Raw genomic sequence first — 16,692 nt, 5'->3', positions numbered from 1 at the left:
TTTACATACATAAAAAATACATGTTTTATATACACAAAAAAAAAATAATAATAAAAATTACATGTCCTATACACATAAAAAATATGGAGTGTTCGCCCATAATTGACACGCTAATTGCATCCTATATTCACTCATTTTCTCCTGAGTGATTACGGACGGATCAGTACCAGTCACCAAGTGTTCTAGTAATTTTATTACAAAGATGCCACAATCAAGCGACCCGTGCTATATGTTGACGTTCATAGGTCGCAAGATTTTCCAACGGGCTGTGGATAGGTCTGGCTTTGAACAATCCACATCACAGTAGTGAAGTAGGGATGGTACTGTGATAGTCAATGGCTCTAGCCAATTCACCAGCTTTGTCATTGGTGTGTATGATGGAAGTGAATTGAACACGAATATGTGGCCTCTGTTAATGTCCATTACAAGGACCATCTAGTGCTCACTGATATTCATTGTTGTATAAACGAAATCCACATCTGCCCATTTGACATTGAATTTATCGATGACGTAGTCCTTGTGGATGTCTTCATCCTCCCATGCTAGGGCAGCCTCCAGAAGTATCTTATTCTTTATTCGTTTAAATATCCCCCATGAGCATTAAGGTAACTCTGCCAAATAAAATGAGAAGTTAAGTAACGAAATATACCATAGTAAAATGACTCTGCACGAAAAAATATATCAAAATTTACCGTTACACCAATTGGTAAGATGGTGAACTTGTGCATGCACATGTTAGTCTGGGTATAAAATTTTTCTTTCATAAAATAAAATAAAGTATTTATGGTCTACACAAAGAATTACTATGTTAGTAAAAGTACAAGATATTCAACTGTAAAGAAGTCAAGATTAGGAAACTTACATCGCACTCGACCCACGAACTTGGGGAAATCAATTCCTTGAAGAATTGTTTGGCAAGTGGTTTAAAGGAATTCTCTCGAACCTCATTGTCGGTATTCTCGTCTGAGATCCAACCCATCATTTCTATAATGATATTGTGTGGAATGTCATATGCTACGTTGTATGCGACAATCGCTCTGGATAGTGACGTAGCTACACTTGGGAGAGGATGTTTAACCACATTTTTCTTCTTTACTTGAGTTGGAGGTGTATATTTATCAACAACTTTCCTCTTACAAGTAGTTCTTCGAGATTCCCACATTAACAGATAACAAAAAGGCACTCATCCAGGAATATAAAAATATAAAAAAAATTACTGATCAATAAATTACTCACCAGTGTAACTCCTTCTATGGTCGTAACAATACTAGAAGTGTCGACCTTTGGGATGTCAGACATGTCGGCCTCTGTATGTGGCATGGTGAGTAAGGTAGACATGTCGAGCTCTGTTTGTGGGACGTCGGCCTTTATAGGTTCGACGTCAGTTGGTGATGTTGTGGTGGTATCGGACTCTAGAGGAGGGATGGGAGTAGTTAAAGTGGTGGTGTTTTGAGGCTCTATAGGGGGGATGAGAGTATCAGAGACAGTCGCATTAGTGGTATCGAGATCCCGAGATGGGATGAGTGACCTTGTTATCTCCTCATTCACTGTGGAACCCTTCAATTAGTAAAGTAAAGTGATGAGTTCACGAACACATAAAAATGAAACATGTAAAGACATAAAATGATAGTAAATGCAAACCTTGCACATAGACTGCAACAGTGATAGGATGACTAATAATTATCCTTTCATGTCTATCATATTTTCCTCCATATTGGATACATGACTATCCAAACTCGATATACGGCCATCCAACCTCGATAGTGAGTTGTCAATGGCCCACAGGTACGAATAAATAGAATCACCAGGATTGGCTCTCTCCCTGCAGGCAACACACTCAAGACACTCCTCATCTATAAATCGCTCTCTATGGAAGTCTGCAAGATGGACAGGTGGGTTCAACTCATCCTCATCGCGTACGTCTCCCACCACATCATGGAACATATCATCACTAGGTGTGTATGTCCCTCCTTCCACCCTTCCACATTCAGCATCCTCGTGTTCATCCCCTCTCTCCACCTTTCCATATTTATCATTGTCATCTCCACGATGATCATCACCGTCACTTTCACTTTCAAAACTACCCCATCACTACTCGACCTATTGCCACTTTCAACACTATCATCATCGGCACCTAGATCAAAGATAGGTCGTCTATTCACTGGGGTATCCTGAAACTCCCTCTCAGCGTCTGTCATGACAATACCCTCTTTAATCTTTATCTGCATTAATAACCCAGTAAACTGGTTGGTGTCAATTTAACAACCAAATAAACATATTATGCATAGAGTAACCGTACATTGTTGGACTCGAATATCTCTCTCTCTCGAGTACTTTGAAGGACACTGGATGGGAGCATGACCATCGTAATATGTGGGGCAAAGCTACCTTGCTCCTTCGCTCCGCAATGTTCCCAGCTATCGATGCAGCTAGGATCTCGTACGTCCATACCTAAATATTAACATATATTAAGAACAATAGTAATGTTAAATCAAACAACATGATTATTATGTTAAGCAAATTTACTTGGAACACTTGTGGAAATCCACGCAAAAAGTACTTCACAACGTAATTTTTATTTCCTTTCACCTTCATCTTATATAGACTACTCTTATCACTCAACGTAGTCTTTAGGGCATCCAGTGTCCTCTCCTAAACAATGGTACCCCAATCAAGACTGTTGTAGTACTCTATGTTTTGAACTTCCTTAAAATGTTTGAGGTCCACTGTATTATTCTGATTGTTCTTTCCCATCATTGCAACCTCAGTATAGTAGACTACTATAATCTTCACAGCATCCTTATCATTTTCAAATTCTAACTCCTTGTATTTTTTTTTTCAAGTAGACAGATAAGTAATGTGTCCTTCGTCACTCGATTACCAAAATACTTGATTGTAAGCTCATACGAGGACTGCTCATTCTGATCAACTCGTGTTGGGGATCGCCACAAACCAATCATCAACAAAAAATCATCCTCGAAAAAGTGACGACATTTCCACAAACAGAGAATGACATTGAGTCAAATCTCGTCCTCTTCACTTCTCTCAGCAACATATGATAGATAATTGGGCTGTTAAACACCATGTCAACGTCTACAAATTGCCCAAAAAATGTTCTCTTGAACATGTCTAACTTCCTTTGGGTAAGCTTCTCCTTCACAATCTTGTTTTCATTAGCAATATGGGCCAAGCTCGTTACTTGACCGAGAAATCATTCGACTACGAGTATTCTGACACGTGTTGCCATCTTAAATAACTCCTGCATGAAATAATGATTCAATCAGTAAACTCCTTAAAAAAAAAAATTGTAAAAAAAGCATTCTGTTTAAATTGCGCTGGTATCGCTCTCACTGGGTATCGCTCTCTCTAGTGTCGCTCTCTCCGGTATCGCTCTATCTGGTATCGCTCTCCCTGGTGTTGCTCTCTCTAGTAACTCTCACTTATCTCGCTTACATTCTCTCTTTTTACTTGTCTTCAACCACATAACACATCGAAAACCAGAAAAATAAACAAAAAAAATGATAGGTTCATAGTATTTCTAAACCTTAGAACGACCCACCATTTCTGGTGTCACATTCTCTAGTATCGCTCTACTGATTTCACTCTCACTTATCTCGCTTACAAACTCTTTCGACTCGTCTTCAACCACAGAACACATCGAAAACCAAAAAAACAAACAAAAAAACCATAGGTTCACAATATTTCTAAACCCAAAATGACCCACAAAGCCCCATTACTGATCAGTTTAAGACATTTTCAGGCACAGATTGAAAGATTTACCTATCAGATTCGATTTTTCGGCAGCAGTGGAATCGTTTGCAAGCCGAAATGATGGATTCTAAAGAGTTTTTAGTTTATGAGCAATACGAAGCCGTTAGCCTTGGAAAATTTGAATGAAGAGTTTTTAGTTTTGGTTGGTTTTCAGTAAAAAGGTAAGAAGACGAAGAGATGAGGATAATTTACGTAATTTGGTATGCCTATGATCTCTCGAAGAGATGAGGACAATTTACGTAATTTGGTATGCCTATGATGTCAGCAGAGAGTCAATTGACATTATTTTTTAAAAATGGGCCATTTGACATTTTGGACCCAAAAAATGGGTCATCCGTACAAATTTTCCAAATATTATTTAGTAATACATTCTAGTTAGTTAATAATATGAAAAGAATATATTATAGGGCTCTGGTAAAAAAGACAAAACAAATATATTAATTAGGCTTATAGCTCACATGTTTGCTGTTTGTTAAAATTGCAAAAACAAAGGTCAACCCACATATAAAATATGTAAAATGTTGCAAATGCTCTTACTACTGATATATACTTGATAGACCTGATACACTTAATGCACTCGATTGACTTGATACATTATTGATATACACATGGTACATTTAATTGATATACTTGATATACTTGATAATGATGTACTTGATTGATATACTTTATAAACTTGTCAATCATGCACTCGTTTATACCACTGATATACTTGATACACTTGATTACTTGATATATTTGATAATGATATATGTGACTGATAAATTACTAATAAATTTGTCAATTATTCACTCATTTATATTACTAATAAAGTTGATACACTTGATTGATATACTTGATAAAGATATACTTGACTAATATAATGTTGATAAGCTTGATAATGTTGCACTATTTAATAATGCTAATACACTTGACTGATATACCGTTGATACACTTAATTGATATGTTGTCGATAAACTTGATAACGATATACTTGATTGATTTGATATATTTTGTAATGATATGCTTAGATTATTTGAAAAAAAAAAAAAAAAAAACTAGGTTTTCTTCTTTTTTGCAGCAATAGACCCCTCCCCCCACATCTCTCTTTCACCAATCACCACTTGTCCACACCATCTGTCGCCATCCACCACTCTACCTCCTTGTTCCACCTTTGTCGATCGTCGCATGTCCGATTGTTAGTCGCTGGTCGTCGGTCGCCACTTTCCTCTCTTTCTCTCTTCTTTCTTTTCCTGAACAAAAATTAATTATAAATCCAAATTTGAAGTTGTTGCCATATGCGAAATATTAAATATGGGCGACATACCTACAAAATAACATATTTAAATCGCCATTGATTGCAAATGTCCTGTATTATACCTAATTTTATAGTTGTCTGATTTTTCGTCTTTAGTTTTAAAAATTATGTTGGCTTGCCCACAATTTCTTTTTTTATCTGTTGTCATATTTCATAAGGAAACTTTTTCTAGTACAACAATGCGGAGTAGGGGGATTGAACCTCTAACCTCTTAGGATGGAGGTCATGCCAATACCACTAAGTCAAGCTCTCTTGAGGGAAGATTTAAATTTACAGTTAAATTCTAAAATTTTCATACAAAAAATAAACAATTTTTTTCTAAAAGAAAATAGTGTTTATAAACTTAATTTTTTTTAAAAAAATTAAATAGATATCAAACAATTTTAATACTCTAGTTGAATACTCTTGTAAAATTGAGAAGCACAATAGAACACAGATATGGAAAAAAATATAATATAGTAATAAATAAATTTAATAATATATAATATAAATAAATTACAAATAAATATAAAATAATATAAATATATATGGACATGAAATAAATAACCTAAATAAAATACAAAAATAAAGAAAATAAGAAAATCATGAAATCATAAAATTTTCTCTAAATTTTTCTCCAAAAGTTAAAGTTTAGATTTCTCACCAATCTTCACTTTCTCCAAACTTTTTGGAATTTGCCCAATGTGTGTATCTTCCAAAATCCACCAAATGCCACTATTTACAGGAAATTTGACAACTAAGAGGTGGATTGCATGAACACTAATAATGTGTAATGTTGAGACACGTGGACATGGGAAATGGGAGCATGACACATGGTCAATAGACATTAAGCATAAGTATCTAATGGGCATCTATTATCATATAATATAATACTCTCCCTCAGATGCTTATTATATATATGAAATATGTCTCGTTTAAAACATTACTAGGAAAAAAATTTCAATGAGAAAAAAAATCCTAGTGAAGAGAAAAGAGTATATATTTCATATAATTTATATTCCTAAAAATTATATTTACTCCCCCTCATGGAAATATCACTTGAGATCTCTGAGTCACCACATTCCAATATTGTGTAATAGTTTTTCAAAGATTGTGGTAGATAATGTCTTTTAAAATAAGTCTGTCATGTTATCTTTCGAAAAAATTTGTTGTACAGTGATGTCACAATGTTCTTCAAGATCATGAGTGTAGAAAAGCTCTGGTGAAGTTATGTTTTATTCTCTCCTTTAATATATCCTCCTTTGATTTGGGATATGCATGTTGTATTATCTTCGTATAATATTATTGGAAGATTTTTACTAGAAGACAAACCACATGTTCCACGAATGTGCTGAATCATTGATCTTAGCTATATACATTCTCGACTATCCTCGTGAATTCAAGAATTTCAATATGATTTGAAGAAGTAGTCGTTATGGTCTATTTTACTGACCACCACGATACAACAATTTCCCCACATGTGAATAAATAACCTATTTGAGATCGTGTAGATCAAATAAATATCCAAAATCTGCATAACCAACCAGATCAAAATTTGATTTATTTAAATAAAACAAACCCATATCAATCGTTCCTTAGAGATAATGTGTCTAATTTCATTCCAATGTTTTTTAGTTGAAGAAGAACTATATCTTGCTAATAAATTTACTGAAAATGCAATATGTAGTCTTGTATTATTAGCAAGATACATAAGTGCACAAATACATGATACAAATTGCACTAAGATATGGTACTTTGGAACCGAGAAGTTCTTCATTATCATCTCGATGTCGAAATATATCTTTCCTCACATCTAATGAATGAACTTTCATTGGAATGTTCAATAGATGCGCTTTGTCTATATAGGATCTTTTCAAAACTTTTCCTGTATAAGTTGACTGATGAACAAATATTTCATCTGGTAAATGTTCAATTTTCAAGCCAAGGTAAAATTTTATTCTTTCGAGATCTTTCATCTCAAATTCTTTCTTAAGATATTCTATTGCCTGTAAAGCTTTTCAAGAGTTCCAATTATATTTAAGTCGTTAACATATATAGTTATAATAGCAAATTCTGGCTGTGATTTCTTTATGAAAACATATGAACATATTGGATTATTTAGATATCCTTCTTTCAACAAATATCCACTCAGACAATTGTACCACATTCGTCCTGATTGTTTCAATCTATATAATGACCTTTTTAACTTTATTGAATACAATTCCCAGGAATTTGATATATATATTTCAGGTACCTTAAATCCTTTTGGGATTCTCATATAAATATCATTACCAAGAGATCCATATAAATATGTTGTGACTACATCCATAAGATGCATATCTAGATTTTCATACACAGTCAGACCAATTAAATATCTTAATGTAATTGCATCTACCACCGGAGAATATGTCTCATCATATCAATACCAGGTCTTTGTGAAAACCTTGTGCAACTAGTCTTGCTTTATATCTTGTGACCACATTATTTTCATTTCTTTTTCTCACAAATACCCATTTGCATCCCATAGGTTTGACACCTTCTAGTGTTTGGACTGCTGGTAAAAAAACCTTACGTTTTGAAAGTGGTTTTAATTCTGCCTAGATTACTTCTTTCCATTAAAACCAATCTTTCTATGTTGACATTCTTCAACATATTTTGATTCAGAATCCTCATTTTTAGATATAATATCAAGAGCAATATTATACACAAAAATGTTGTCAATAAATACATGAGTTTGGTTCCATATTTTTCCTGTCATGACATAGTTTATTGAAATCTCATTATTATCTTTAGGTATTTCAACTTCCTCACTAGTAATGTCGAGAATTTTTTCATGGGTATTTACATCCTCAACCAAATCTTCTTGACTATTTATAGTTTTTCTTTTTCGAGGACTTTTATCTTTGGAACTCACTAGTCTATCATACTTCTAGCGTGTTTCAGACTCATTAGTGACAACTTGTTGTGTTGGGATATCAATTTTCGATGGAACATTTGCAGCTGATATATGTCATTTAGTTACTTTCTTTGCATCTATAAATGCACCTGGTAATTAATTTGTTATATTTTGCAAATGAATTATCTTTTGAACTTCAAGTTCATATTAATCTGTACATGGATCTAAATGAGACAATAACGATGCATTCCATGTAATTTCTTTTTCCAACTTCTTAATTCCTCCTCCTAATGTTGAAAAATTTGTCTCACTATAATGACAATCATCAAATCATGCATTAGATACATCATCCGTCAGGGGTTCAAAATATTTGATAATTGATGAGGAATCATTTCTAATATAATTCCTAACCTCCTTTGAGGACCTATCTTAGTGTATTGTGGTGGAGCAATTGGAACATATACTCCACATCCAAAAATTCTCAGATGGGAAATATTTGACTTATGGTGATAAGCTAATTGTAATTGTGAGTACTTATGATAAGCTACTGACCTAATGCGTACAAGTGACACTGCATACAAAATAGCATGTCCCCATACAGATGTAGGAAGCTTAACTCTCATAAGCAATGGTCTAACAATTAACTGCAAACGTTTTATAAATGATTCTACTAAACCATTTTATATATGAACATGAGCTACAAGATGTTCAACACTTATCCCAATTGACATACAATAACTCTCAAAAGCTTGGGACGTAAATTCACCAACATTATCAAGACGACTAGTTTTAATTGTTTAATTAGAAAATTGTGCTCTTAACTTAATTACTTGAGTAAGTAATCTTGCAAATGCAAGATTTCAACTTGATAATAAGCAAACATGTGACCATCTATTGGATGTGTCTATTAATACCATAAAATATCTAAATGGTCCACTTGGTGGGTTAAAGGGTCCACATATATCACTATGATTTCGTCCTAAAAAAGTAGGTGATTTAGTCCCCATTTTAGCTGGCGATGGTCTAATTATCATTTTTCCTTAAGAGCAAGTATCACATGATAATTCATTAGATTGAAGAATCTTTTGGCTCTTTAATAGATGTCTATTTGTATTCTCAATAATTCTTCTCATCATTATAGACCCTGGATCACCTAATTTGTCATGCCAAATTGTAAATATGTCTAGATTCATGAACTTCAGGTTCATTGTTACATATGTTTCAATTACTCGTATATGAGTATAATATAATCAAGAAGAAAAAGCAGGCAACTATTCAAGTATACGTTTTTCATTTGAGATCGTAGATAGGATATATAGATATTCTACATTATTCTTACTATCAGTCTCAATATGATAACCATTGCAATGTATATTTTTGAAATTAAGTAGATTTATCTTTGATTGACTAGAAAACAATGCATTGTCAATTGTAAATTTTGTTCCCTTAGGCAAAATAATATTTTCTTTTCCAAAGCCTCAATCAGGTTTGCAAAACCTGATTGTATGGACTTTTGGTTCTAGCATTATCAATTTGGAAAAATATTTTCTACTTGTAAGTATTGTATATGTACTTGCATTGTCTGCCAGACATATATCTTCTTTACTCATTTTTTAGTCACCCAACATATGAAAATGATCCAAGTTTCTTCATTAAAGGAAAATAATTACAAGAAGAAAAACAACATTTGGAATATCTAAAAGTTAACATCTACGAAGAGAAAAAAAAATATGGAGATGAAAAAACAACATTAAGTCTAGATATTTTCAAAGTCAAATGAAACACTTGATATTCCTTCAACTCTGCCACTTTTCTCTTCAAGAGATTCAGAGAAGTCCGTCACATCCAAATTTGTCATATGAGATGGATCAAATATGTCATTATCTTGGTATGCAAAATTTGCTTCCACATTTTTCTTTTTTTTTTTTTTCTTTTAGGGAGGCTTGATGGAGATCAACTAAATGTTTTGACATATGATAGGTACGTGACCAATGCCCAGTCATTCCACATCAGAAGCATTTATTTTCAACACTTTTTGAACTGTTATCTTGTGAAAATTTTCCTTTGTGATCACCATTTTGTGTGGTCTTTTGAAATTTGAATTATTAGACCGACCACTACGAAAATAATAATTATTTCTTCCTCTACCACGGTCACGGTCACGACCACGACCACGACCTCGATCTCGACCATGATAATTATTAAAATTCACATCATTGACTTCAAGGAATGGCGTCATTCTGGTTGGTCAAGATTCATGATTTTTCATTAATAACTTATTATTTTGTTTGGCCACAAGAAGACATGAAATTAATTCAGAATACTGTTTAAAACCTTTTTCTCGATATTGTTGTTGTAAGAGCATAATCGAGATATGAAAGGTAGAAAATGTCTTTTCTAACATATCAACACCAATAATTTTCTCTCTGTATAATAATAATTTTGAATTAATTTTAAATAATGCGAAGCTGTAATCACTTACTGATTTGAAATCTTGTAGCCTCAAGTGCATCCACTCATAATGAGCTTTAGGAAGAATAACTGTTTTTTTATGATCATACTTCTCTTTCAAAATTTTTCGCAAGAAACAGGGATATTTTATTATAAGATACTCAATTTTCAATCCCTCGTGGAGATGATGACGAAGGAAAATCATAACTTTTACTTTGTTCTGACTGGATGTTGTATTTCCTTCTTTAACAGTCTCTCCAAGATTCATAACATCTAGGTGGATTTCAACATTGAGCACTCATGACAAATAATTATTGTCATTAATATCAAGGGTTGCAAATTCGAATTTTGCAAGATTTTTCATGGCAGCACTATCATAAGATATTTTATTTATGTTAGAAATTTAATAGATATTAAATATGCAAAATAACATTAAATTTATTAATTATAACGAAAAAGAAAAAATCGACATACCTTTAGGACTTATGTTAGCAAGGAAAATGATAGGAATTCGTGCTGATAACGTGTTGTGAATTTGAGGAGCACAACGGGAACACGGATGCTAATAAAATATAATATTAAAATAAATAAATGGAATAAATAAATAAATAAATATTAAAATAAATTAAACATAATATATATAAATATATAAAATAAAATAAATAACAAAAATAAGTAAAATAACAAATTATGGATTTCTCCACTTTTGAAATTTGCCTAACGTGTATCTTTCAAAACCTACTATTTATAGGCAAGACATGTAGAAGGTAGATTACGTGAACACTAATCATGTGTAATATTGAGATACATGGACAACATTTTGAAAAATAGGGGCATGACACATGATCAATAGACATTAAGGTAAGTATCTAACGGGTATCTGTTATCATATAACGTTTATAATAAAGTATTAATATTTTAAAATACATGAAAGAGATCATTTTTTTTTTATTTATGGTCCAAGATTGCAACAACTTAAAACTTACAAATTTGAAAATTTTAGTGTCCCCAACTTTCCAAAGTTTCCTAGGAAAGGTTAATTTTGAAAGACAAGTTTGATTTCTCCTTGAATTATTTCACGATTAATTTCTCTTTTGGGAATTTTGTTGAATAAAATGGATCATGTAAATACAATTCCAATTTTGTCTCTGGTGGAAAATTCAACCGAGATACAGACATGACATCAGTGTACTAAATATTTTTTTTTCTTTTCAAAATTATATTTAGACTTCGCTTAATTTTTTATCATTTACAATAAAATACCATAAATATACTTAAAAAAAAATTATTATCAAACTTTTGTACTTTTTTTTAATTATAGTTAAAGATAATGATGTAATACACATAAAAAATCAATAAAATAAAGTGATGCTTTAGTTTGCATGCTCCACATCTACCATGAATTAATATTCAAAGATTTTTCTTGTTAGTGGAGTTGTTATATAATAGACCTAATTTATAATTTTTATAATTTGTTGTTTATTTAATTAAGCAGATCAACATGGGACAATTGTATGATGTTTTCTAACCATGGTTAAGTATTATATAATAAAATTTGTATTAAACAATATGAAGATAAGATAATTATTTATGGCCATGGACCTCCATGTTCCCAGCCTAAGATAAAGATGCTTTTATTCTTTAAAACTATTTAAGAAATTACGATAACATACAATAATTATCCTCAAAAGATAAAAAATAATAATAATAAGATGAAGAAGATTGTTTTTGTACCTTCTAAACAAGAATGACTTGTATTTTTTTGAAAAGAAAAACAATATCTATTTATTTGGGAACATAACGTACGTCCACCGCCCAAGGATGTCAATTTGTTTTTTTCTTCTTAAAATTTTGTAAACGAACACTGAAATTACAACAAATAAAAATACTTGCAGTGTTCAATTACAAGTTCTTGCGTAGTAAATATTACTTAAAGAGAAAAAAAAATCATGTGATTAAGAGAGATACATTCAGATAGATGCATTCAAGTATTACTCTTATAAAAAATACATGATCGACTTAAGCTTTTGATAAATGAGGTGATCGGGTAAGGATCCCATTTTAGAAGGGTTATATATATATATATTTAATTTTTAATGAAATTAAATTTAAAATATAAAATATAAAATAATATACTTATTCCTTTTCATAAAAATTTTTCTATAATATTGAAAATACAAACTACCAAAAAAAAAAAAAAAATTCATGGCTCATAAACTCTCTCAATTTTGATTGATTGACATTTTAAATTTATTAGCCTTGTATCTTTTTCTTCATCATTTCTTTCAAATTTCCTTAAAAATCTCAACCATTAATATAACTCTATGGGAAGAAAAAACAGATCTAAAGCACTCTAATTAGGTTAATTATAAAGATAAGCATGCAAATAAATCAGATAAAAGGGGGAAAAGAATACAACCTTTGTAGACTTTGAATTTTCTCCAAATTATGTCTAATCTCCCCACGAACGGTTCATAGACCACCGTAGAGTCTTTCTGACTATTCTTCGGCCTTAGAAGGGATGGTGAGATTCGGTGAGTGACTAATTTGGAGAGGAAAAATGCTAAAACTTTGAGAGAGAAAAAATAATGAGATTATCACATAATCTCATCAATTTTCACTAAGGCCAAGAGTTTTAAAATTCATTAAACACTCCCTTTTAAAGACCATTACATGCAAAACATGCAACTTTGAGTTTGATGAGAATTTGACACTAAAAAATCCACTAACTCAAAGTGGGATTTAGTAGGATATATGTCTTCAATTAAAGGCAACACTTATCCATGCAAAAGTTGATATTTCCCACTCACAAATGTTGAATCTTTCCACTAACTTGGTCAAAGTTTGACTCTCAAAATCCAAAGTCAACAAATTTGACTTTTGACTTTTGACAATTTAACTTCCATTGCATTTTTTACCTAGTCAACAATTTGACTTTTAATGCAATTTTGTCCAATTCCATTTAAATTCAACATTAATTCTAATAATCAATTTTAAAATTAAATTAATATTAAATGATTAATTAAATAATTTAATTAATTTAATTTAATATTAAATTCAACACTTATCCCAATTTATATGAATCCAAATTAATAATCTTGATATTTAAATCTTATTTAAATATCTCATATTTTCTCTCTCTTTATGTTTAATTCACAATTAAATATTAGGTTAAATATATTGTATATATTTAACGCTTTGCTCCAAAAACCGAATTTGAACACTTCAATTCGTTCGTCACACTGTTCTAAGGTTTAGTCGGATATGAGCTAGTAGGGGGACCTCATGGACCTATAGATCATGGGCTCCAACGATACACGATTAACCGGCTAAACTCTTTAACCTAATTAACCATCATTCATTAACTACCAGGTCACTTCACTAAAGCTCGGTAATTGCACTCCCCTCACTGTAGATATATTATGTCTACTCAATATAACCATGATTAATAAGTTAACCATTCACAGGTTGTTCATAATAACGGTTGGGTCAAATCCTGTTTTACCCCTGAGATTACATTTTGCTCCTTAAGTCTCACTGATCCTCTAATGAACAATTGGTTTGTGATCCAATCACTAAACTGAGTCTCTCTCGAGCCAATGAGAGGGTGAGGCCCCTTGTTTAAGACCCAGAGTCAACATTTAAAGGAACAACGTCTCTATTATCCCTAAAAACGGGTAGGAGTGAATTTCGTCTTGTATCCTATCTCCCCAACTATCTACCCGGCACTACAAGAAAAATGAGTTCTCCCGATGCCTAAATTGAGCGTCAGGAGTTTGGTCGTCGAGAGAAACAATCTTTCCCGATGCTGTAAGGACTCGTCGGGAGTTCCCGGGAACTCCCGACGCCATACGTCGACAGATCTCCGACGTCGAGGTGGGATCTGGTTTAACCAGATCCCTTCTTCCCCATTTTTCTCCATTTCTTCCCTTTCACACTAACCCTAACCCGCGCCGCCAATGTACCCCCCATCGCCCTTCGCCCGCCCCCCTTTCCTCTCCCTCCCTCTCCCATTTTTTCCCTCCTTCCCTGCTGCTGCCTATTCGCCTTCCCTACTCCTCTCCCCTCCCTTTCCCTTTTTCCCTCCTTCCCCGCCGCCGCCGCCCATTCACCCCTCCCACACTTCTCTCCTCCCTCTTCCATTTTTCCCCTCCTTTCTCGCGCCACCGCCACCCTTTCGCCGCCGCCTTCTCCCTTTGGTAAGCAGCGCAATCAACTGCCCGTCGCCGCTGTCGTCTCCTCCTCTCGTTCAGCTGTCGCCTTCAACCGCCCGTCACCGCCGTCGATAACCTTCTCATTTTATTTTCTTTTGTGTATTTATTTAAATCATTATTTTCTCTTGTATATTAATTTAATCATTATTGATTGATTAATTGAAAATTCATGATTTAAATAATTTATGCAAATTGTTATTGTGTTATTGTAGATGTGTCAATTAATCATTGTATATGTTTTAATTAATCATTATTGATCGATTCTCATTTGTTGTTGAATGTAAATTAATTTGACTTTCCAAATATCATTTTCAAAAGCTCCAAAAATTAAACCAATACAAGATTCCCATGGATTGTGGATGTTTCAATTTATGGATTTAGTTGTTATTGTTGTTGAATGTGAATTAATTTATGGATTGAGTTGTTATTGTTGATTGTAGATGTTTCAATTTATGCAATTTTTTGTGGATTGTGGATTAATTTATAGCATGTTATTGTGGATTAAGTTGTTATTATGAATTGTGGATGTTTCAATTTATGCAATTTTTTGGAGTATGAATGTTATTGTGGATTGTTTTTAATTAGCATTGTTTTTTATATAAATCATGGATTGTGGATGTTTCAACTTACTTAATTTTGGACTTAGTTTAGGGAAAAAACATCAATAACATTAGGGGCAAAAAAAGTCAAATCACGTATTATAAATTAGTTAAAATTTTAAATACTCCGAACAATCTTGGAAATTTTTAATCAAAGTTCATGCTTAATAAATACTTTGTACTTTGTCCTCTAATCCAGGTTATTATTTTGGATCACAAGTTGATCAGAAAAGATTTATTTTTAAGGATGAATAAAGAATGGATTAAAGTAAGAAATAAGTTACCAGTGGAGTATAGAGAAGGAGTATCCCAGTTTTTAGATATGGCAAAGTTTCATGTTAATGATTCCGGACGAATAAGATATCCATGCAAGAATTGTATGAATTCAATTTGGGAAAAGATAGATATTGTGGAACGACATCTATTAACATATGGAATATCTCCCTCATATTGTGAATGGGTATATCATGGAGAGCCAATAAACTTATTTAGAAGTCATATAAGGCATTCAATACAAATGTTGAAGTAGATAGTATAGAGAGTAATGCTGTCGAAGAAAATGAGATGTTGAATCTTATAAACGATTTATAAGTTCCAATTGAAAACGAAAATGCAAATGAAGGAAGGATTGAGAATGAAATGTCCTTTAATGGTCAAGAAAGAGATACCACGAACTTATTCAAGGATTTAATGACCGAAGCACGTAAAGAATTCTACCTTGGTTGTTCGCAATTTTCGTCCTTGAACTTTTTAGTGAAGTTGATGTATATCAAAGTTCTCAATGGCTGGAGTAACAAATCGTTTGACATGTTGCTGGAATTGTTAAAAGCAGCGTTTCCAGCTGGCACCTCTATACCTACTTCCTTTTATGAAGCCAAGCGAAAATTGCATGATTTAGGCCTAAGTTATGAGTCTATTCATGCGTGCAAATATGATTGTGTATTGTATTGGAAAGAGTTTGCAGATTTGCAACAATGCCCCGTTTATGGTGAGTCTCGGTACAAAGTTAATGATGGCAAGGGTAAAAAAATACCACATAAGGTATTGCGTCATTTCCATTTGATACCAAGATTAAAACGATTGTTTGCATCAAAAGAAGGCGCTTCTGACATGAGATGGCATAAAGATAAGCGAGTTGAAACGGAGGATGTATTGCGACATCCAACTGATGTAGAGGGGTGGAAACATTTTGATCATGAATTTCCTCATTTCGCTTTAGATCCCGAAATGTTCATTTGGGATTAGCTACAGATGGCTTCAATTCGTTTGGAAATATGAGCACTTCTTATAGTATGTGGCCTGTGGTGATAATTCCTTATAATTTGCCCCTTGGAAATGCATGAAGGAAACAAACTTCTTCATGTATTTGCTTATACTGGTCCAAAATCTCCTGGAAAGGAAATTGATGTTTACTTGCAACCGTATTGCAAGAGTTGAAAGAGTTATGGACAATTGGTGTGCGAACTTATGATTCTGTTACTGGTG

The sequence above is a fragment of the Benincasa hispida genome, chromosome 12 (assembly GCF_009727055.1).
Source record: "Benincasa hispida cultivar B227 chromosome 12, ASM972705v1, whole genome shotgun sequence".
Lineage (NCBI taxonomy): Eukaryota > Viridiplantae > Streptophyta > Magnoliopsida > Cucurbitales > Cucurbitaceae > Benincasa > Benincasa hispida.
The sequence above is the reverse complement of the archived record's forward strand: the minus strand, read 5'-3'. Positions refer to the sequence as shown.